At 43.6% G+C, this 22,180-nt stretch overlaps 1 protein-coding gene across 22 annotated transcripts in view; it reads left to right on the forward strand.

Annotated features, from left to right (window-relative positions):
- FLT3LG (fms related receptor tyrosine kinase 3 ligand) overlaps positions 1-22,180 on the forward strand; it is a 676,457-nt gene that overhangs the window by 38,925 nt on the left and 615,352 nt on the right. For 11 of the 22 annotated variants that reach the window (XM_078655124.1, XM_078655125.1, XM_078655109.1 and 8 more), the window contains exon 1: positions 12,063-12,345. The exons of 4 other annotated variants lie outside the window; for them this stretch is intronic. The gene's annotated coding sequence lies outside the window, so the exon portion shown is untranslated. Of the gene's footprint in view, positions 1-11,743; positions 12,346-22,180 lie in introns of those variants that run through there. 7 more of the 22 variants (XM_078655119.1, XM_078655106.1, XM_078655112.1 and 4 more) reach the window with 7 other exon arrangements.

The raw sequence follows: 22,180 nt of genomic DNA on the forward strand, positions 1-22,180 counted from the left end.
AACCAATCATCCCCGTGACGCAGGCATCCTTGCACCATGGTGCAAGGGTGCCTGCATGGGCGCATGGCAGCAGTTTGTGCACCAGCGCAGGGGGAAGCACAGAGATGCGACATATTGTTGTAAATATGTTGCACTGCTGTGCTTCCAAACTAACGCAGTGCGGCACAGAAAAATGACTTGTGGCACCACGCTGCGTTACTTTACTGTAAATCTGCCCCTTAACCCCTTAAGTGCTGCCGTCGGCCAACGGTCGTCACGGGCACTACCTCCCCAGTGCTGCGTGCGACCGCTGGACGTCCAGTTCAGCACCGGATAATGGACAGCGCAGCACTGGGGAGGTTTGTTTACTAGCTCCCAAGTGGTTAATGCCACACATCATAAACATCCTGGGGCAGATTTACAATAAACTAACGCAGCCCTGTCCCTCTACACCACTCCCCCATCTTTACTTTAAACATTAGCACCATACCTTCAACTGGCCGTGTGACTCATTACTCCAGCTGGTTCCCGATTGTAAGAAACATACTTGCATGGCCAGTTTGACTTAAAATGCAACACGTTACCCTATTTTAAAAACAATACACTTTTTTGGGGTGTTTACTATGCACATATTTCGAAAGAATACACATTTTTATATCACTCTCTTCTCATTTGCAATAGCCAGGGTACCTTTATTTAAACCCACGTCTTCTTTCATTTACCTAACACGGAGGCATATTTCACAGATCGCGTGCCACTGCCTCTGTTACCAAGACGTCGGAGTCAGATTCCATTTCAGGCACATTCATTTCATGTCATTCCTCCTGTCACTGTGTCAATCAATCGATAAATCAAACTGGATTTGTATTGCAAGGCTTGTAAAAACTAGGTCATGGACAATCAATATTTGCCCGGCGGTATCGCCTCTTTAACCCACAAAATATTAATCAATGAAGAGGCAGGCGCTGGAGACTGGAAGGCAGGAAACAAGGTTTATTCTCTCCGGAGGAGAACACATCAGTTCGGACAGCAGGTATCGTCACGAGGTGCTCTAACCGCATCTCTGAGGCCTTGCCTCTTATACACAGGTTTATTGCTTTATTACATACAACACATTCTTGGCAATGCTTTGATGTACGGAAAGACATTCTCGGAATCCCCGCTCCAGGCCCGTTCCCACACACATATACAGTAGAAGTCCCCACCCCGGTCACAACAGGTGATGATTATCGCGCAGCTGGACATTCCGCCGATTCACGGAATGTGGGAGGTTTGATCGGATCTCATAGGGTGGGGGCTTTGATCAACTCGAGGGTCCTTTAATGAGGGAAGCTTCCTACTGTACGGGGGGGGGCAATAAACAGTATCCGCAGAGCTAGGTGGCGGCCTGGGAACGAGGAAGACAAACGGGCACACAGGAAAGGGGGTTTGTATCAAAGGGCCTGGGACCATGAAAGGAATGAAGGGAGGTGTCGCGCTGGGAACAGGATGGGGTTCTGAGGCAGAGCGGCGCTGAAGAGGGGTTTATGACCCAAGGCATGTGCGAGGGGGGGTTATCAGCGTGCGGGCTTTGGGAGGGCGAAGGGCTATGCTGGGGGGCAGTGGTGTGCAGAGGGTGGTTCTGATCGAGGCACCTAAAATGGCGGGTGCGCACGACAAAAAGTGTGGCATCAGGGGAAAAGGCAAGATGGCGCAGATAATGTTTACCAAACCGTACTAATTTTCCACACTCCTCCCTTTAACATATCCAAGACATCTTGCTGGCCTATTTCCTACCCATGTCTACTGTGGCGGTCATAAGAAGTGGGAACCCAGGTGAAGGGGCTATAAACGTTACATTTAAAATCTTTCGTCTTAGGAGGCGGGTCTATCGATAAACTCGTTTGCAGGAAAGTCATAGTAATGCAATATCGGACAAAAACGATTCTGTAGTGAGAGCATTGAGTACATTTCATAGATACTTAAAGTCATTCGAAATGTGAACTGATAGGTTATTACATATGTAAGTTCTGTTCATATTTGGTTGGAGCATAATCAATACGATGGTGGCTGGGAGAGAAATGAGACGTAGCAAAAACAATAATCAGGGGTGTCATTGTTCGAAGGGGAGGTCCTATTGTCATGGACCATTATTAGCGAGTTCTCAGTATTCTTTGTCGTCTTCTGTTGGCACGGTGGAGCCCCGGCGGTGGAGCTATGAGTCCAGCTCGATTCTATGTCCCGCGTTGCAGGGCATGACCTTTTCCTCGCTTTCCTGGTCAAAAAGGTCCTTTTCGCCCTGTGTCCTTTCGAGTCGATTGTCAAAGAGTTCAGGTGGAAGAAGAGAGCGTGTGAATAGTCCTTAGGGTAGGTCGGAGGAAGAAAAGGGGATGGAGCAGGGCCAAATCGGGAACAGACCAGGGGGACGGAAAATTTTAGGTAGGCGGGCTCATGACCGAATTCAGAGGGCGGGGACTTTTCGGCACACGTTGAACATCGAGCGGGGGCATCAGGTCAGCCCTTTCCTCTCATTTTGTCGGAAACAGTGCCTCGTCCTGCAACTCCTTTCTGTCGCGGTCTCGCCCTGGCCAATGTCGCAGATGTTCCACGATCTGTAGTCAGGCCGCGTGCTCCCACATCCTGTCTCTCTCTCCTCTGACAGTGGTACCCTTAAATGAGTTTGAAAAGACAGTCTTTAGAGAATTGGCAGAGGAAGGTAATCACATAAGTCTATTTCTCTCCCAGCTCCAAGCAAATGAGAAGCATCCGTTACATTGGGGTTCACAACCAACATATAAATAATTGATGATGGGTTTGCTGGATTTCCTATAACTTTCCTTCGTAACTATTTCGTTGGTCATTGCATTTTGTTTATTACAGTTACGTCAGTTCTTCTGGCAGAGACCCACTTTCCTAGTATGAGCCTTACGAAGCTATACCGTTCTCCAGGGTTTTATATTTTACGAAAAAGTGCAACGTGCTATCACCATGGTCTGATGGGTGTCTTTCTGAGGGACGAACATAGGCTAAACATTTTTTATTCTATCAATGCATCCTACCTTTCAGCTAAGCATTTTCTTTTAACAGGGTTCATTGCAACAATTTCTTCATTCCGGTCTAATCTTATTTTTGCAAATATCATTCTACTTCCTACATGGTCTCTTACAACCTGACTACTTCATTAAAAACCCGGGGTCTTATGGAAAACAACTAGGAACATAGCAAACTGGGGTGAGGGACTATCGTCTTGCTTTGCGTCATGAGGGCGTTATCTAGCAGAAGGCCACAGTTCAGTTGGTAAGCGTTCAGTGACATTTCTCGAATTCTAAACTCTGTAGCTTGCTCATTGACAAATCATTTCTAGGAACAATGGCTGGCCTGTGTTAGTTGCAAGTCGACCCATCTCTTACAACCGGGGGTGAGGGACATTTATTCAAACTCTCGTCCGGGGCAGCTGATACAAAACTGGGGCGTTCTGGGAAGATGGGGATGTTTCGATCATTTTTACTGTTTGGGTATTGAGGCACTTCGGGACGGGGGGGTCGTGTTACCTGAGGCATTTTTATCATAAGAGCCACCGACATGTAGTTCCCTTATTACGGGTCAGATTGGGGAACCTCAGTCGTCTTACCGGTCCTTTCCCCTTTGGCCAATTCTAGGTTTCATCGATTTTTAGCAGAAAGGAGAGGTAGTGACGCGGCATTAGGGTGACTTTATTTAAAACAAGTTTTGAGCAAATACTTGCGGTATTTGGAGCCAATTGGGTGATGCACCAGGGGTGGCGGTTTGCCAATTAGGTGCTAGTCGTTCGGAAGAGCGGGAGTGTGGAAGAGAGAGAGAGAGAGAGAGAGAGAGAGAGAGAGAGAGAGAGATAGAGAGAGAGAGAGAGAGATGTGCAACAATAGGCTAAATAGTACACGTGCGACATTGGGGGTGGCAGTGTATTAAGATAGGCTATTCAGCGCTTTACACAACATAAGACATTACGGGTCTGTGTTAGAATTTCGAAAGCATGCAGTTTGGGACGGACGAGCATTAGGCCGGGTACAGGGGACATGCACTGAGTAAAAGACACCATTGTATCGCACTTCTCGCACTCACGGTCCTTCGACCAGTCAAGTCAGCGCCTCAGTCGCACAAAAACATTTTCTCATAGCTTCAGACATACGTGACACGTGCCCATTCACGCAACACGGATTAGGGATGACCGTGTTTCAGACATACGTGACACGTGTCCATTCACGCAACACGGATTAGGGGTGACCGTGTTTCATCATATCATACAACTTATTGGCTCTTTCGTTACAAGAGCAGTTTGTGGGTGGGCTTAGGTGCCACCTTGCAGCGTTAGTCCGCTTCATGTATCAGACATGGCGAGGCTTCAGATCTTCACCATACCTTGGTCGTGATTTCCGGTGTAACCTGTAGAGGGAGAAAAAAGGGGGGAAGGGAGGGGGACAACATTCGAGCATATCAAATGCATGGGTAGGAAAGTCCTTTACTTACCTCATACTCGTCTTATCTCCTCGGGATAGAATCCCTGGGGTCTTGGTTTCTGAAGTCAGGGGGGGGCAGTGTGTCCTTATAGGCCGTGTGTAGGGAAACGTTTAAGAATTTGAAGCACTTAGTGCGAGGTATCTAGTTGGTAGGTGTATCTAGCTATCGGGGTCCTTAAATCTCTTTCAACGCTGTGATGTTCTAAGGCATATCAGTTCTTTGGCCAACTTTGTTCCCTAGTACCTTTGAGTGCCGTACTTTTATCACATTCTATCATGTACACCGCTGCACTTTACCCGTCCTCAGAAGCCGAGGTCCTTCTCCATGCGTTAGTTCTTGAGCCAGTCGCATACTTGGAGGCAGAGTATCGTGTCTTAGATTCGATCCTCCATCTGGGGCTGAGCAGCCATCTTCTAATAACCTTAAAAAGAGAACAAAGCAGGGTGCACAGAAAAACTCTCCCGCTGATCCCACATTTAAAAAAGCATGCAATACCTGTTTCATAGTTTGGAAAACCTTTATCTGCACAATCGTTCAGCATGTAGATATGACAGTCCAATCGTATTTGGTTGGACACGGCAATGGCTAAAGTGCGTACAGTAGGGGGGGTATTTTGTAGCATTAAAAACATGTAAAAAGGTTTATTCATTTATTTGCAGGGGACTAAAAAACGTCTACCAATAGTTGAGGGATCAAGGGGCATTCATTTCATAATTGGAAGCACAGTCGGACTAGTTGCAATCAAATTTCCTATATGTATACCGTGGGCGTGTGTCATAAGCAAGGTTACGCATCAGTTACGGTAATATCATAATAGATCGTACATTGAAATCAACATTTTAACGGGATCCTTTTACATGTTCGCCAAGCGAAGTACACAAAAGAGCATATACATATCTCAGAACATCAAGTTTTATTAGCTAAAAACACCACGAGGTGTTCGTAGGTTCCTATTGATACCGGCGCCATTTTGGGCGAGGCCGGGTTAGTCCGGAAGTAGCATCAGGAAAAAAATTTTTTTCACAACCGGCAGTTGGACCAGAGTCCCTTTCGGCAGTTCCAAAAAGACTTGTGCTAACAGAAGGAGTGGCTATGTCATGCTTATTTCGTTAGCGATCAAGGCGGTTGTTCCTCGCCGGAAGCCTGTAGGGGCCGAGGGCTCCTGGGACCTTTTTAGAATCTTCAAGGCTGTGGAGATGCTGTCGGAGGTGGGGGCTCGTGCCCCGGTGGGCAAGCGTCCGAGTTATATTGCTGGTCAAAGTTACTCTAGCGGCCTAGACCCGCCTTCCAGGGGGCCCAGACGCCATTTCGAGGCCCTGCAGCAGCCGCCCTTCGTCGAGTCTGCAAGAGTGGAGGAGACCTTTTGGGATGAAAGAAATGGAACTCCGTGCCGTAGGAGCAGGACATTCGGCTAGGGTGCAGCTGTGGCGCCCCCACCGGGGGGGGGCGAGGGAGACTCGTTCGCGCCGTCTCCCTCTCCCAGTGCACCCCACGCCGCCCCTTCTCACAGGCATACATGATGGCCACTCCACATCCCGTGCTCCACAAGTACTCTTGAGGGCCATCGTATGTCTTGTGCTGCGCAAGTATGGCCGCCGTTGTATGTCCGGTGCTGCGCAAGTATGGGCGCCGCCCGGCTGGAGGATTTCGGTGCCGGGCCGGGGGCTGGGAAGCCTCCTATCCGAGGAGGTGGGAGAGGCTCGTCCGCGTCGCCTCTCCCTCCCAGCCCAACCTGGACTAATTTCAGCGGAGGTATTTGTGATCGCCGGACTGGGGCTGGGAAGCCTCCTATCCGTGGAGGTGGGAGAGGCTCGTCCACGTCGCCTCTCCCTCCCAGCCCACTCCGCGAAGAAGAGGATGGGACAGCCATTTCATGCCGGGCCCGTGGTGCCTCCTGGACATCCCACTGGCGATTCGATCGACGGTTGTCAGCAGGCCCTGCCCCACACGTGCTGTGTGGTTCACCTTCCGGATGGGCGTGACCGGTGACCTGCGGCATTTCGGGAACTTCCGGAGTGGGGGTAGGTATTTTGTTTGGACAGGCATGTCTGGGTAATGGGGGGTTGTCTATGCATGCCTGTAATTGCTCCTTTCTTTTTACAGAGTGGGGGGGGGCAGCAGAGAGTAATCAGTCCCATTGCACTCGAAGTTTGAGTTCATTAATGGAATGTATACTAATCTGTCCGAGACTACTCTGTGTATTGTTTCTATAGGTTCTCCGAAAGGGGTGGCTTTTTCTTTTTTTTTGTTAGGGAACAGTAGCAGTAGTACGGGGTTCGTCGCAGGGTAATTTAGAGCTAGACTGGGTTTCCCGTCTTAGCGTTGTTTGATCTATGAGGACTCGAACATGTCGCTGAAATCGGCCTGACGAAATCTGTGTCATCGGGCATAATCAAACGTGGTGGTTCTATCTGGCCTGTCCATGTCAGTCTGATTCATCTTTGTCTCGCGCCTTTTCCCTTTCTGCCGGCCTGTTATTCCTGTTGGCCCTCTGCTCCTACTCTCGTTCAGTAGAGTCGGGCATTGGGCTTTCCAGTGCCCGGCATATTTACAAAAAGCACATTGGTTTTGCCCTAAGTCTGGTCGTCCTGTGCGTAGTGTCGGGGGATTACTTTCGGGTCGTTGTGTCCTGGGGTTGTCCTGTCGATATATTCCTTTACCTACTCTGTCCTCGTCTCTTTTCTTTCGTTGCATTGCTTCTTTGCGCCACATACCGAGACTGTCGAGCATAATAGGCGTTGTCTTATTATTACGAAGGGCTATTTCTAACGTTTCTATTTTATCAAGATCGAAGGATCCTATCAGTGGCCACTGTTTCTCTTGATTTTCTTTGGTATACCTATGCCACAGCTTACTATAGGCTATGGTAACTTTCGTTGCATTGCTTCTTTGCGCCACATACCGAGACTGTCGAGCATAATAGGCGTTGTCTTATTATTACGAAGGGCTATTTCTAATGTTTCTATTTTATCAAGATCGAAGGATCCTATCAGTGGCCACTGTTTCTCTTGATTTTCTTTGGTATACCTATGCCACAGCTTACTATAGGCTATGGTAACTAATCCATAGTTTATGAACATGTCTTTATTAGGGGTGCCTTCCAGCGGAGCTAGATGGTCCATTTCTAATAAACGGTCCGGGCTGAACCAATTACCGACCAGTGGGGAGAAGACAGACATGACGGCTCACAACGAGGGACAAAAAGTCAGCACTGCCTATCTTATCACTGCGTGCAAAGACTAGACAGAATATTTCTATTCTACGTTGTTTGCAGGCAGTGAATACCTCATGAACCAATATCAAATAATCAAATAAACAACCAGTGGGGAGAATAAGTAGGCCCGCAAAAGGTCTGCGTCCTCTACCCTTTCACTATCTGCAAAGAGGAACCTGTTCTTTCCTGTTTGCAGACAGAGAATCTCCAGAAAACAATCCGCGAACAGTAGTTCGGGGTTAAAAAAACAATTAATCAGTGTGGGAGAGGGAAATCTCCAGAAAATAATCCGTTAATAAATAATCAATCAGTGGGGGAGAAAGATAGGCACGACGGCTGCGTTACCTATCCTTCACTGTTTGCAAAGAGAAAGAGCCTACTGTTTCTCCGTTTGCAGGCAGTGAATCTCCAAATAGGTCAACAAAGAGTAATACTAGTATTTTCTGAACAATTAAACAACCATTTCGCAATTCGTCGTGTCTACACGACCTTACCCGGACCGTATGGACAGTTTCTTATCTTCCGAATCCAGCGCCCGATCGTCCTCTTTTCTTCGTATTCCTCGCGGCACTCCTGATGGTTCCCAGTCAGGACCGTAGATCACTCGAGAGAGGTCTGTTCGGAACCAGTGAAGTTCGGATGATCGGCTGCCAGACGAGGGTCTATTGGGCAAGAGCTCTCCCGATCGTTGCAGTCGTTCACTCTGTCGTCAGGACCTCTCCCACTGGATCCACGAGTCACTGATGGGCCCCACGCTTGGGAAGCCAATTGTAAAAACTAGGTCATGGACAATCAATATTTGCCCGGCGGTATCGCCTCTTTAACCCACAAAATATTAATCAATGAAGAGGCAGGCGCTGGAGACTGGAAGGCAGGAAACAAGGTTTATTCTCTCCGGAGGAGAACACATCAGTTCGGACAGCAGGTATCGTCACGAGGTGCTCTAACCGCATCTCTGAGGCCTTGCCTCTTATACACAGGTTTATTGCTTTATTACATACAACACATTCTTGGCAATGCTTTGATGTACGGAAAGACATTCTCGGAATCCCCGCTCCAGGCCCGTTCCCACACACATATACAGTAGAAGTCCCCACCCCGGTCACAACAGGTGATGATTATCGCGCAGCTGGACATTCCGCCGATTCACGGAATGTGGGAGGTTTGATCGGATCTCATAGGGTGGGGGCTTTGATCAACTCGAGGGTCCTTTAATGAGGGAAGCTTCCTACTGTACGGGGGGGGGGGCAATAAACAGTATCCGCAGAGCTAGGTGGCGGCCTGGGAACGAGGAAGACAAACGGGCACGCAGGAAAGGGGGTTTGTATCAAAGGGCCTGGGACCATGAAAGGAATGAAGGGAGGTGTCGCGCTGGGAACAGGATGGGGTTCTGAGGCAGAGCGGCGCTGAAGAGGGGTTTATGACCCAAGGCATGTGCGAGGGGGGGTTATCAGCGTGCGGGCTTTGGGAGGGCGAAGGGCTATGCTGGGGGCCAGTGGTGTGCAGAGGGTGGTTCTGATCGAGGCACCTAAAATGGCGGGTGCGCACGACAAAAAGTGTGGCATCAGGGGAAAAGGCAAGATGGCGCAGATAATGTTTACCAAACTGTACTAATTTTCCACAGGCTAGTAACCCGTGAGGGTATCCAGACGCTGAGTGTACTGTGCAGGAAGCCCAGTTGAACACCCAGGCCATCACCCCTTTCCTGAATTCCACCAGGGATGATGAGGTCCGTAGATGAAGTGGGAGGTTGTTCCAGGATTTTGAAGTGAGGTAGGAGAAGGAGCGTCCTTCTCTGTTGCTGAGGCGGATGTGGGGGGTGTGGGCGTTTCAAACTTCAGAAGTCCTTTAGCCATGATGCAAGTCTGCACAAGTTTCCACAAACACGTTTCCTTTATAAACAAACACTCTTCTCTTCACCATGTGCTTTTTAATTTGACGACCTATATTTATTGCTTTCATCCTTGCTTTCCTTCTCGTCCAAAACCATCCCTGTGCTCTTTGTTTTCTGTCTTTCGATCTGCCCACCATTCCACTCCACGCCATTCTGTGCCCCCACAATTCCACTCCCCATAATTTCTCTCCACACAATTTCACCCCACACAATTCCACACCACGTCACAAAATTCCTCTACACGCCACAAAGTTCCAAACCACACAATTCCACATCTCTCATAATTCCACGCCCTACAATTCCATGCCACACAGTTCCACTCTATGCCACATAATTCGACTCTGTGCCACATAATTCCACTCTGTGCCAAACAATTAAAATCCATGCCACATAAATCCACTCCACGCCACACAGTTTCACTCTGCTCCACAGTAATTTCACTCCATGTGGCATAATTCCACTCCTCTCAGCAGGGCAACACAGTTCCATGCCACGCCACATAATTCCACTGCACGCTTCATAATTCCACTCCATGTAACATAATTCCATTCCAATCTGCACAATCCCACACCGTACAATTCCACGCCACACAATTCCGTGCCACTTTAGTCAAATCCATAACACATAAATCCGCTCAAATCCACACCACGTGCTTCCACTCCACTCAACCAAACACAATTCCATGCCAAAAAATTCTACTCTATGTCACATAATTCCACTTCATGCCACAGAATCCCCCTCCACTTCACAACAATTCCACTCCATGCCATATAATTCCACTCTGTTCAGTGCAACCTAATTGCATGGCACACCACATAATTCCACTTCACATAATACTACTCCGTACCACACAACATTATTCCACACCACACAATTCCACTCCAAGTCACATAATTCCATTCCACGCCATATAATTTCACTCCACTTTATGCCACACAATTCCATTCCAGTCCACACCACATTATTCCACTCAACCCAATTTCACGCCACATAATTTCAGTTTACGGCACTTAATTCCATGCCATATAAATCCACTCAGACACACAATTCACTCTACAATGCAATAATTCCATGCAACACATTTCCATGGCACATAATTCAACTTCGGGCCACGTCATAGCGCCGGGACACTCCTTTGGAGTAGCCGTTGCGCTATACAAGACCCTATATAACATAACATAACATTTCACTCCACATGTTTCCACTCCTTGACACACGATGCCACTCCCTCCTCAAGGTGAAACTCCACGCCACAGAATGCCAAAGTTGCCTTCCAATAATTTTCACACTACAATGCATTTTTTTGCAGTTAGTTTACGTCTGCCGTGACAAAACGGATTTATTTTGACATAAAATAAAAAAAAGCTTCCTCTTTAATAGAAGTTAGGTAACCTGCCTGTTAGGTAATAGTTTTAAGATTCTTCAGAGCATGTTCTCTTCTAAGTTCACCCATGGTGGGTAGTGACTATCCATTTCAGGGGTTCTACAGTGGTTTCATAGCCTTTTGGAGATTTTTATGTCTCAAAAATGGGTAATTTGTGATAGTTTTTCTTGATATGGTTATTGCTTGGTTTTATCCATGATAGTCACTCAGTGTCACTCACTGGCAGTAAAATGTTACTCATACGCACACTGAAATCATGGAAGTGTCACGCATAGACAATCTGATAACTTTGCTGCTATGTGCACTCCAAAAGATGTCACATGCCTGTGCTTTTACTTGCATGTTTGACACCAATGACAGTTCAATTGCAGTTGTCTGAAATGAAAAGGGAATCCCTACTGGGCTGACTGACGCGAGAAAGCGCACGCCAAGTGATGGGCCATGTACATAGATAGTAAGCGATATATATTGCGTGTCGTCTGTTTTATCTGGGACAAGGTGGACTCACACTGACATGACATTAGTGTACTTCCTCCAGTGTGTTCGAAACGAGACAGTATACTACAGCCGGAGTGTGTGTCATGGAAAATTGTGAATCCAATCTTGCCCGGACATGAGAACGTGCACATGTTCCATCTTGTACCGCGAATTGGAAAGCTCTCGTCCGGTGTTGTAGCTGGCATGGCATGAGAACGTGCACTGGCACTCTGGAAGTAACATGAGAAAGTGTACCCCAGTGGGTCTGACGTAAGCATGGTACTACATCTTGATAAACTGCTGACACGAGAAAGTGCATGCCCAGTCCTGTATCTCCTTGAAGTGAGAAAGTGTCTCCGAAATGAGAAAGTGCCCATATAGCGTTTTATCTCCTCAACCTGAAAGAGCGTAACCCAGTGTGCCTTTGGTCCCCGACATCAGAGAGCGCGCGTTCTGTTATATTTGGCATGCAAAAGTTCACGCGCACTGGTGTGTGTAACATGAGAAAGCAGAGCCCCAGTGGGTGTGAAATAAGCATACTTCCGCCATTGTACCAAAAACGAAACTACACGAGAAAGCCCCCATCTAGTGTTTTATCTACCCGGGCTGATAAAGTCCTTCCTGTGCTGCTTTTCTCCGACATGCTTTTGTAACCCAGCGTGTCTGCTGTCCGCGACATGAGACAGCACCGTGCAGTCTTGTACCTGTCAGGAAAAGTTCACTCCCACTGACGTATCTGACATAAAGGGTACCCCTGCTGTCTATTGGAGGTGAGACGTAGGCTCGTTCGGAGTTTTTCTTTTGATACTACAACAGAACATGCCCATTCATTTTCGGAAAGCTCTTCTGTTCTGCGCACGACCGCAGACCTTGGACACATTCCATGGACCCGGTCAAATGGATCGCACCCGCAAATTGCAGGTATTGTAAACGGTTCCTGAATTCGTTTTACTTCTTTTTTTGTATGGCGTAGAGTCGTTTTCACGAACTGTACATCAATCACTATAATAGTAATAGTACTTTGATTTTTGTTTAGCGCTTCGCGCAAAGTTTGCCGTTTCCCAGTACTGCAAATAAAAGGTGTAGAATGTACACGTTTTATTGTATTATTATTTTGCATGGGTGTTAAGAACTCTGTATACAACTCCGTTGTTCCTGTGTGGCGGGTGTCCCATTTAGGCTGGCAAGGATTGTCACCGCGGACTGCCTCCGAACTGCAGATGTACAAACTACAACCAAAAGTATTAGAATTACGTGTACATTTCGCAACGGGTATAGTTCAAGCTGATAGTTCTTTATTTTTGTAATTCAAATGCATTTTAAAGTGATACTTAGCCATCATTCACGCTTATGGGACACAGCCATACCTCTCTGCAATTTTATGGGGTTTTTCCTCAAACTTCTCGGAATGCAAATTAATTGCATAGAGCATTTATTTACTTAACTCCCCAAAAATAGTTACTTACATAGGATACCACACACTCCAGATACTAACATTATTAACGTATGTGCTTGTCTATAATTTAATAACGAAAAATGATTGGGTATTAAAAGAAAAGTAGCAGAAAATACAGAGCTTCTGGCTGCGGTTGAAAGCAATGTATATTCCAGTAACCCTCAGTAGAAAAACTTTGCCATGACAGCTAGCTTCAGTGCAGTTGTGTTACATAATTGTTTCTCTAGCTCCACCTCCTGGCACAGTATGGAATTCGGTCATGTATCTGTTGAATCCAGTCACACTAGTTTGCATGCATCTCATTGAAAAGTATGTTTCATCTGAAATATTTAGACCACGAAGGCAATTACACTTGCTTTCCAATTTTCGTAAATGCAGATCACGATTCCCTGGCCTTCATTTACTGTCATGGTGTTTATGCTTTCCTATGGGCATTAGGACATTTCTTGAAAAACTAAACTTAAAGAAGAGTCCATGTTAAATGTGTGTTTATAGTGGCACAAACACAAACCTTTAAAGATATGAAATTCAAGGCTTGATCTTAACCTTAACGCTTCGACGTTATCACTGTATAAATACAAATTAAACGATAAGCTAAGTATGTTGAGTGTGTAAGAATTTGTATACATTGGAGTAAAATTTAATTCAAATAGTAACTGAGTACATGTTTTTTGGTGTGTAAAGGTGTTGATATGTGTTGTATGGGTTGTGAAGCTTGTATGTTTGTGAATGTGTTTCAGAATGAAGACTGATTGGGTGGTTTGTTTTATGGAATGGAGTGTTTGTGTGTATGCTGCTAGTTTGCAGTTTTGTGTGCTCTGTCTTGTGTTTTAACTAGTTTTGGCCTTGAAAATAAGGGTTTCTGTCAATTTGCAATCCTTGTCTTTGAATTTTCTAATATTACAAATATTATACATTGTATAATGTATTGCATGCGCAAAAACATGTTGACTTTGGAAAGAGTGTATGGCAAAATGTGTCGGGTGCACAGCCGTTATAAGAGCCGGCCTGTTTAATAACTAATGAAAATCTCGAAAAAGTGATTGGAGTTAATTTTGGCAAGCGTGCTAATAGTGGTTGCAGCAAAACACCTAAAAAAGATATGAAATTCGTAAGGTGAGCTCCCACTCCATGTGTACTAATTAAACTTGAATACCTATTCGCACATAATGTATGTATTTACATTACACAATGTACAATGTCATTAAATATGGATATGGCTCATATTTTCAAGGACAAAAATGTGTTAAAATACAGTACAACACACTATCATAAACAGCCAGATAAACATATATTACTCCATGAAGTGTCCTGTAGCGGGCAAAAATCATGGGAACCGGCTATTATGCCCATTTAAAACCACTAGTTTAATCATGATAACCCCGTCCCCCTGATATACCTCAGTGAAAAAATAGTTGTCTAGAGATTTTAATTCTTAATTTGTGTTTTTGGATCATTAGAGATGTAATTTAGCTTGGGAAGAAATTGCTGATCTAGGCCAACATTTTCTGGACGACATTTTTGAAAATGGTAGATGTGTTGCAGTGATATGTAATATTTCAGGAACCATGAGGCCTATATACTTCATTTTGGGGTCAATACTTAGGTTTTGGGGGTCAAGTAGTCTTATAGAAACAGAAAATACTCCTCAGAGCAACCCTTCAATATTTTTCCAAAATGGCTCTATTATAGAGGAAGAGGAGACATATATAGAATGAAACCAATAATAATTATTTTTAATCCTTTTATGTATACACCAAACAATGTTTGTGATCCGAGTATGAAAAAAAAATGTTTATCACTCCGATTTTAGACACATTTTCATAGTTCACCCTATTTGTTTGTTTCGGTAATCCCTCGTGGTACATTTGCAGAATGTTGAACATTAGAGAAGAGCATATCGCCAGGGGCATCTTTTTGAACCACAGGTTTTCCAAGTACATGTACATGTAAGTTCTGTGGGTAAAGGCTTTAGAAATTTTGCACGTTTTAGCATCCCATCAATATCTTCCCAACCAAATTCACATGGATCTTTCTGTACATATGCATGATCCAAAACATTTACACATCTTTTGATTAAGTGGAACGCTCTTTTAATGTGTCCATGCACAGAATTTGATGTTGGTTGAAGGTCACTTAGCGGGACTGATCTCTTGAACTCACTGTACCGAAGATCGCCAAATGTGTCGCAGTCCGAACTTGTTTTTCACAAACATACAAAGTACTTTTCTATGGCATTAAAGTCACATTCTTCTTCTGTCTCAGCAAATCCTTTTAGAAACTTTACAGATTCTGCAGTTAAAGCTCCAAGCTTTGTTCCAACTTTGCTCATAGTGTCATCACCTGTAAGAATATGTGCCTTGATTATAACACGGAGCATCACTGGGTCAAATTTCTTGTACAGAATATGAAGCAGGATTAAGTGTCTTTTCTCGCTTGCTCCATGACTTATCCATAACTCTGACAATCCTTGACTTATGAACATTGCAGCAAATCTAAATAGAACATTAATAACATCAGTGCCATTTGACAGTACAAGGACTCGATTGGAACCATTTCGAACAGCCCTCTCAGCATGTGGCACAACACAAAGGTCAGCTTCCTCCAATTTGCTGTTAATATGACCTGTACCTTTTGAATATATCCCGCAGGCACCAACGCCTCATTGACAATCATTTCACTTGCAATAATTGGAAATTCAGTGTTCACTGAAGCATCAGCAATGTTAACGTCTGTAAGTTCATCTTGTTTGATGTTGATGACCAGCATTTATCAAGTTGCACAGGTATATATAAGGTGTCGACATTTTGATGCAGGCAAGGTCAATTGTTCCACTTGTAAACATTCACCTGATTCTCTCACATTCTTTGACAGATGGTTCAAGATAAGTGTCAAAGACAATGTGCAGTTCTTGCAAGGTGCACAGTGACTTTGATATCTAGTGAACAGTCTGAATGACCTCTTTGAAGTTTTGCATGTATAAAATCTTGACTATTCGCAACTGTGACAGATAGTCCACAACAACAGCAGTTTTCAATGAGGATATCTTGTTGAATTGAAATTCTTCAGGTGATTTTTTTTCGAGCTTTTGTACGAGTTTGGGCTTCACTGGTTTGGTTGCAGCATCTCCATCAAATAATGTGTTTGTTGGAAGAAGATCATGCGACAGAATATCCTTGATAAATTCACCCATTTTGTTTGCTACATTCATCTCTCTATGTGTTTGGGAAAGTTTTTTTGTAACCTGTTTTGTAGTGGCTGGTTGGACGAAACTCTTACTATGACAATTAAAACGTGTAAGTTTAGCTTTAGTGATTATATCAAACAGCTTTTTCTTTTTTCAATGCAATCTCTCCTGCTTCAGTTCTGCATATTTCGATCCATGTTCTAGGACATCTAGTAGTCACGTCTTCATATCGTTATTCACATATTGTTTGATCACGAAGTTGTGTAGTCACACAGGCTCATTCATCCAAAGGGGTTTCCTTGCTGCTGCATGAAATGAAGAAGGCTGTCAATATGTTTATTAAAACTTTACCCTCTCTTTCCCACAAATCTGTGGTGAGGAACAGTGTCATGATGGCTCATTAATTTTGACTTTGTCATCTCTCTGAAAACATTGCACATAGAAAGGACTTCATGGTAAACTAGCTGCCATTGAGCAACATAATTACTTTTAAGTGTCTAACCAACAATTCCCTTGGAGCGTTTCTGTGCTCTCTGGATTGTCTGTTCCAGGGTCATATCAGGAGCCATAGCATTGAACCTTCCCTCTCTTGTCTTTCACCACAACATTTCTTTGGATGAGTTTTCTTTAGAGGTATGGTTTTTCCACCTCTAACTTCTTCACTCTTTCTTCAAGTTTTCAAGTTTAAGTTTATTCAATTTAGTTCTCAGCTTAGAACAACGAATATTTAGACAAATAAAATTATAACTCAAATGATAAAAATATCATTCTCCTACGAAATTAAAAAGGCAAATTGTAGCACAGAAATTCATTAGGCGGTGTCTTACAAAGAGAAATCAGATTCTGACCTGAGTTGATTTTACATTTTGTTCGAATTGGTTTTAAAAACCTTTTTCTAGCTTCTACCACATTCAGATTTGTACAAATGAAGAACATGTGATCCAAGTTTTGCACCCCGCCATCACACAGATCACAGGCACTACTGGCTTTTTCCTCTGAGAACCACTTATAAGTGAATGATTTTAGTGGAAGTATCCCAAGACGGAGTAATATAATGCTTCGCCTGACTTCATGTTTTAAGTTAGAATACATATACTGCTGCGTTTTCTTATATCCAATAGTTTCTGCATGTTGTTTATATAGTGGCAGTGTGGTACAGTGTTGGATCTCGAGATCGAAGCTTAACCTTGGAGTTAGATGTTTTAAAAAGAGCTTCAGGTGAGCGGGAGACCAAGATTGCAACAGATCAATAGTGACATTTGAAATTTTAAAAGCGATAAATAAATTCCTACAGCACACATATTTCGATGATCCGTTTTCAAACATCACTATTTTTATTAAGTGTTGTAAAGGTCCTTGGTCCGCATGGATAAGGTTATATGCCCATCTCAAGATATTAGTGATGCCTCTGGCAAAAGAACTGACTAATGAAAGTTCAAGTCGGAGGGTTTGTACCGGCACAGCTTGTGACATTTTAGTTAATTTCCGGAGAACTTTCCCTTTTTTCTAATCCATATATTTCCACTGGCATATTGGAATATATTCAAGAGGGTATGACAGTACTGGTGGAATCTTAGAACTATAGACTTGTAGAAGTGAAGAAAAGTGCCTTTGGCCAGTGGAGGCATATAAGTGTAGGAGTGCCCCCTCGTGGGCGTCAACTTTACGGCCCAGGTTCTGCAGGTGAGGCAAGTTTTGCAAGGATTGTGCAAATATTCTCCCTAGGTATGTATATTCCTTTACTACTTCCAATGGTTTTCCCCCTAGGGACCAGTTATGTTTACTTCCTGAAAATCGGACAATTTTTGTTTTAGAGGTATTCTGTATTAGGTCATTTTCTTCAGTGTATTTAGCAAGTGCTTGCAAGTTCCTTTGTAGAGCAAATGGAGTAAGATCTAAGATGACTACGTCGTCTGTGCACATCATCATGTGAATTTTATGAGAGGCGATTTTCGGTGGAAAGTTGCTAATTTGTTTGAAGCTTTCCGGCAGGTCACTTAGATATAAAGAGAACAGTATTTGGGCTTTAAAAGGCCAAAGGTTAGTAAGACCCTTCTCCCTCCCCATTTGGACTTGACACCATGTCCCTGAATATAGTGATGTTATCAGATATAGGAGATTTTCCGGAATGCCCATTTTTGAAGTTTTCTTCAGAGCATTGCTCTGTCCACTCTATCGAAAGCCGTCGTGAAGTCGACAAAGACTGCGGACATGACCTGCGACTTCAAGGTGACGTATTTGTCAATTATTGTTTGCAGCACTGCAATGTTGCCTGTAACAGGGGTTTCCTTGCTGCTGAATGAAATGAAGAAGGCTGTCAACATGTTTATTAAAACTCTACCCTCTCTTTCCCACAAATCTGTGGTGAGGAACAGTGTCACGATGGCCCATTAATTTTGACTTCGTCATCTCTCTGAAAACATTGCAAATAGAAAGGACTTCATGGTAAACTAGCTGCCATTGAGCAACATATTCACTTTTTACCACAGCATTGAAACTTCCCTCTCTGTCTTTCACCACAACATTTCTTTGGATGAGTTTTCTTTAGAGGTATGGTTTTTCCACCTCTAACGTCTTCACTCTTTCTAAATACCAGGACCCATATCTCAGGTAGTTTATGCAATCAAATTTGCAGAATACAGTAATCAGTGACTCCACAGTCTTCACATGCAGCTCGTAATCACCTCCCTGATCAGCCTTTCACTAGAACTATCATATGTAAAACATTTCCCCAGTACTTGCAAAGTTCTGATGTTTCTTCACAATCTTTGCAACAAACTTGGTTTTCAGGTTTTCTGATTTTGGACTGACTGAGTGTATTGAACATTGCATGGCTTTACATTATGTCTTTTGAATGAAGTGCACCATGGATAAAGGTAATGAAATTCTACTGTATTGCTCACAAAAATGTCAGCTACAAATGAATAACACCTTCATCACAGAAAATTGCCAGGATAGGCTGGACTTGTTTTAGAGCTGTGTATACTGTTGCGTAGTTTGTGACTGGAGATGGTATTACTGGTAAACATCCAACCTTCTTCAGTGAGATGGTATTCTGGGAGATCAGAGCATAAATTCCAGCCCACTGAGGAACCAGCTTTTCTTCATCCTTCAGTCTGCCCCCAGTAAGCAATATGATAAATCCAGTTAAATCAGCTTTGCGAACTGCAGCATCATGTAGAAGTAGATCCATGTCCTCAACCACTTTGAAACTTTCTGGTAGACTTGGACGTGTTGATGGCTTGTAGTGAAGTTGCACATGTTGGCAAGGCAGTTGGGATATAATTTTGCAGCTTTTGTGCCTACAGCTAACACAGCTTGTTTCCCAGCAGCTAATTCATCCGTACACTCTCAAAAAAGCACCATGGCAGTATCATGTGTGCTGGATTTTCCAGACAAAGAAGAGCTGTCTTCAAAATTATCAAGAGTAGCAATTGTAAAGCCTTTCCTGGTAAAGCGACTTAAAAATGGTTTGCTGTCGGATTCGCAAAATCTTACAGCATGAGCTGCTAACAAGTTCCTGCTCCGTTACTATGTAATTATAACTTGTTGGTACACCAATCCAATTAATTGAAGTGATTAGCTCTCTACTTTTGCAATTGTCATAGATTGCGTGGACTGTCATCATGTGTAGCGGAGCTTTCTTTTTGCCATGATGTAATTAATAAAACATGATTTGGAAAAGACTGTACATTTGTACAGCATAAGCTTGTCGGTTCTTGAGATTGTCTTCCACTTCGCTTATATCATCAAAGGCATCATCAATGCTGTTGGCTTCTATTCCGAACTCGAGAAATTTAGTTTGTAACAGTTTTGTTTTGCTGTGGTTAAACAAAGATGTAAAAATGTTAAGTTCTTGTTGACTCCCATGATTTGCGGAGCTCTGGGCTATCACTAAATTGGTCATTAAGTCCAAAATCTAAATCATTCATGAAATTTCTTTAAATGGTTCTTGCTGATTTTACTGCATCCTGTGATCTTATTTTGGCAGCAAGAATTTCAGGAGTCAAATCAGCTGAGAATACCCTAAGTGGCTCATTCTTTTCGTTAGACTGACTCAAAACAAATTCTGTCATTGTACATTCTCACCAGAAAAATCTTAATTTTATTATTATGGATCAATACAGTTTCATCAATGTTGCCGTTACTTCTGTGATCTCACTGAGTGTGAACCCTTAGCCAGCACGCAAGAGTGGCATTAAAACTTAATTTGCTTTTTCAAAGAGTGCAAACTTAACTGAAGGCTGGTGGTTATGTTGCTGCAGGGAGCTCATTGTACATTCATATTTTTGAATGTCCGCACACATCCAGTTCAGGTGGGCATACAAATTTGCTGCAAGTGCATTCATCTCGCTGTTTAGATTTACTCGGCTGAAAACTTCTTTTTGGAAAAAGCTAGCTGCAGATAAAAACAAGTTTCAGTCTTTTGTGAACTTAGTCTTGCCGTATTTCTGCAGCATCTTGAACTTTCTTCTGTCCAGCAGCAGTTGATGTTCGCTTTTCTTTCAGGTTAGTTTAGCCTATGATACATTTGTCTTTGTTGAAGAAGTCCTCAGATTTAGTAGTTAGCAACATTCTGTTTTCAGCTGCTTTGCTCATGTTTACAAATTTGAATCAATGGAAAACCTGAAACAAAAACAATACTAAAATTAATTACTAATATGGTGGCTAAAACACAACATTATAGAGCCGCCATTTTGGAAAATGGCAGAAGGGTTACTCTGAGGCATTATTTTCTGTCTCTATAAGACTATTTGACCCCCAAAATCTATGTTTTGACACCAAAATGAAGTGTATAGGTCTCATGGCTCTTGAAATATTACATCATCACTACAACACATCCGCCATTTTTAAAAATGTTGTCCTCAAAAATTTGGCCAGAATTAGCAATGTCTACCTAAGCAAAATTACTTTTATTTATTTTTTGTTGGCATTTGCAAGACATATAATGTCAACAGTGAATAAACATACAGACCGTTGCACAACAACATCCATTATCCAGTTTTGGTAATAGTACATTATACTCCATATATACATTTACCGTGATATAGCTAGTACATGCAGTTAGTCAACTTGGTACATTTTTAAATATTCAATAAATATTTTCATTAATCTTTATGGGTCTTGAGCCCGCAGGTAATTCCTCCTCATAAGTTCGCAGGGTGTCTTTACAATACGTTAGGTCCAGAAGCCACTGTTTAATTTTCGGGGCCCTTCTACCAGTCTAACTGATTGAAATTCTACGTTTAGCCAGGAGAAGTGCAATTACACAAAATGTATGTTTGGTGGCAGGTACATCAGGCACCAGACCCAGCAAGCATGTGCGAGCATTGCATTCAATGGGAATACCTACCATGGCACTCAACATATCTATCACCTTTACCCAGTATTCCGCTACCGTTGGACAAGACCATGCGAGGTGTATAAAATCTGCCTCTTCAGCATGACATCGTTGGCGTTTTGAATCTGCACGTAGGCCATATCTATGTAGCCTTGCAGGTGTATTGTATGTAAGATACATAAGTTCCCATTGGGCGTTAGTAATCCCGTGAGTGTGCAGGTTATGGTCCATTCCTCTTCTGATAGAGGAGTGTCTGGACTAGCATTCCATTTCTCTAGTGCTTTCTGCGTGTTGCCCGCTATATCCTCTTGCAATTTAACATACATGTTTCGCTGTAGTAGTAGTAAGCAATAGCTGCAGTGAGGACAGTTGTTGTGGCACCTCGGGGTATGATGGATATATTTCTTTATCTCCCCTTGCAGCCTATGATATGTGAATCTAAAAAGCAATGTTTGATTGCTTATGAAGGAGAGATCGTCAAGACACCTAAACTGGCCCTCGTGATATAGGTCATCCATGGTATCTTTGGCAACTTGTTTAAGTAAACCCATACAAAAACCACAGTTGATGGACAGAATGCAGAACAATGTCATACATTCACCCCAGTACAGAGATCTGGGCCTAACTCCGTCATTTTTTTGCACTCCACACCACCCCAGTTCAGACATGGTCATATGCAAATCAGCCTTGACCCTGTGCCTCATGGGAACAGTCCAGCCCGAACTGCCAAGCCATGTCTTTCCTGGACCGGAATCAAGCATCCTAGGACCGG

The sequence above is a fragment of the Lissotriton helveticus genome, chromosome 7, assembly GCF_964261635.1.
Source record: "Lissotriton helveticus chromosome 7, aLisHel1.1, whole genome shotgun sequence".
Lineage (NCBI taxonomy): Eukaryota > Metazoa > Chordata > Amphibia > Caudata > Salamandridae > Lissotriton > Lissotriton helveticus.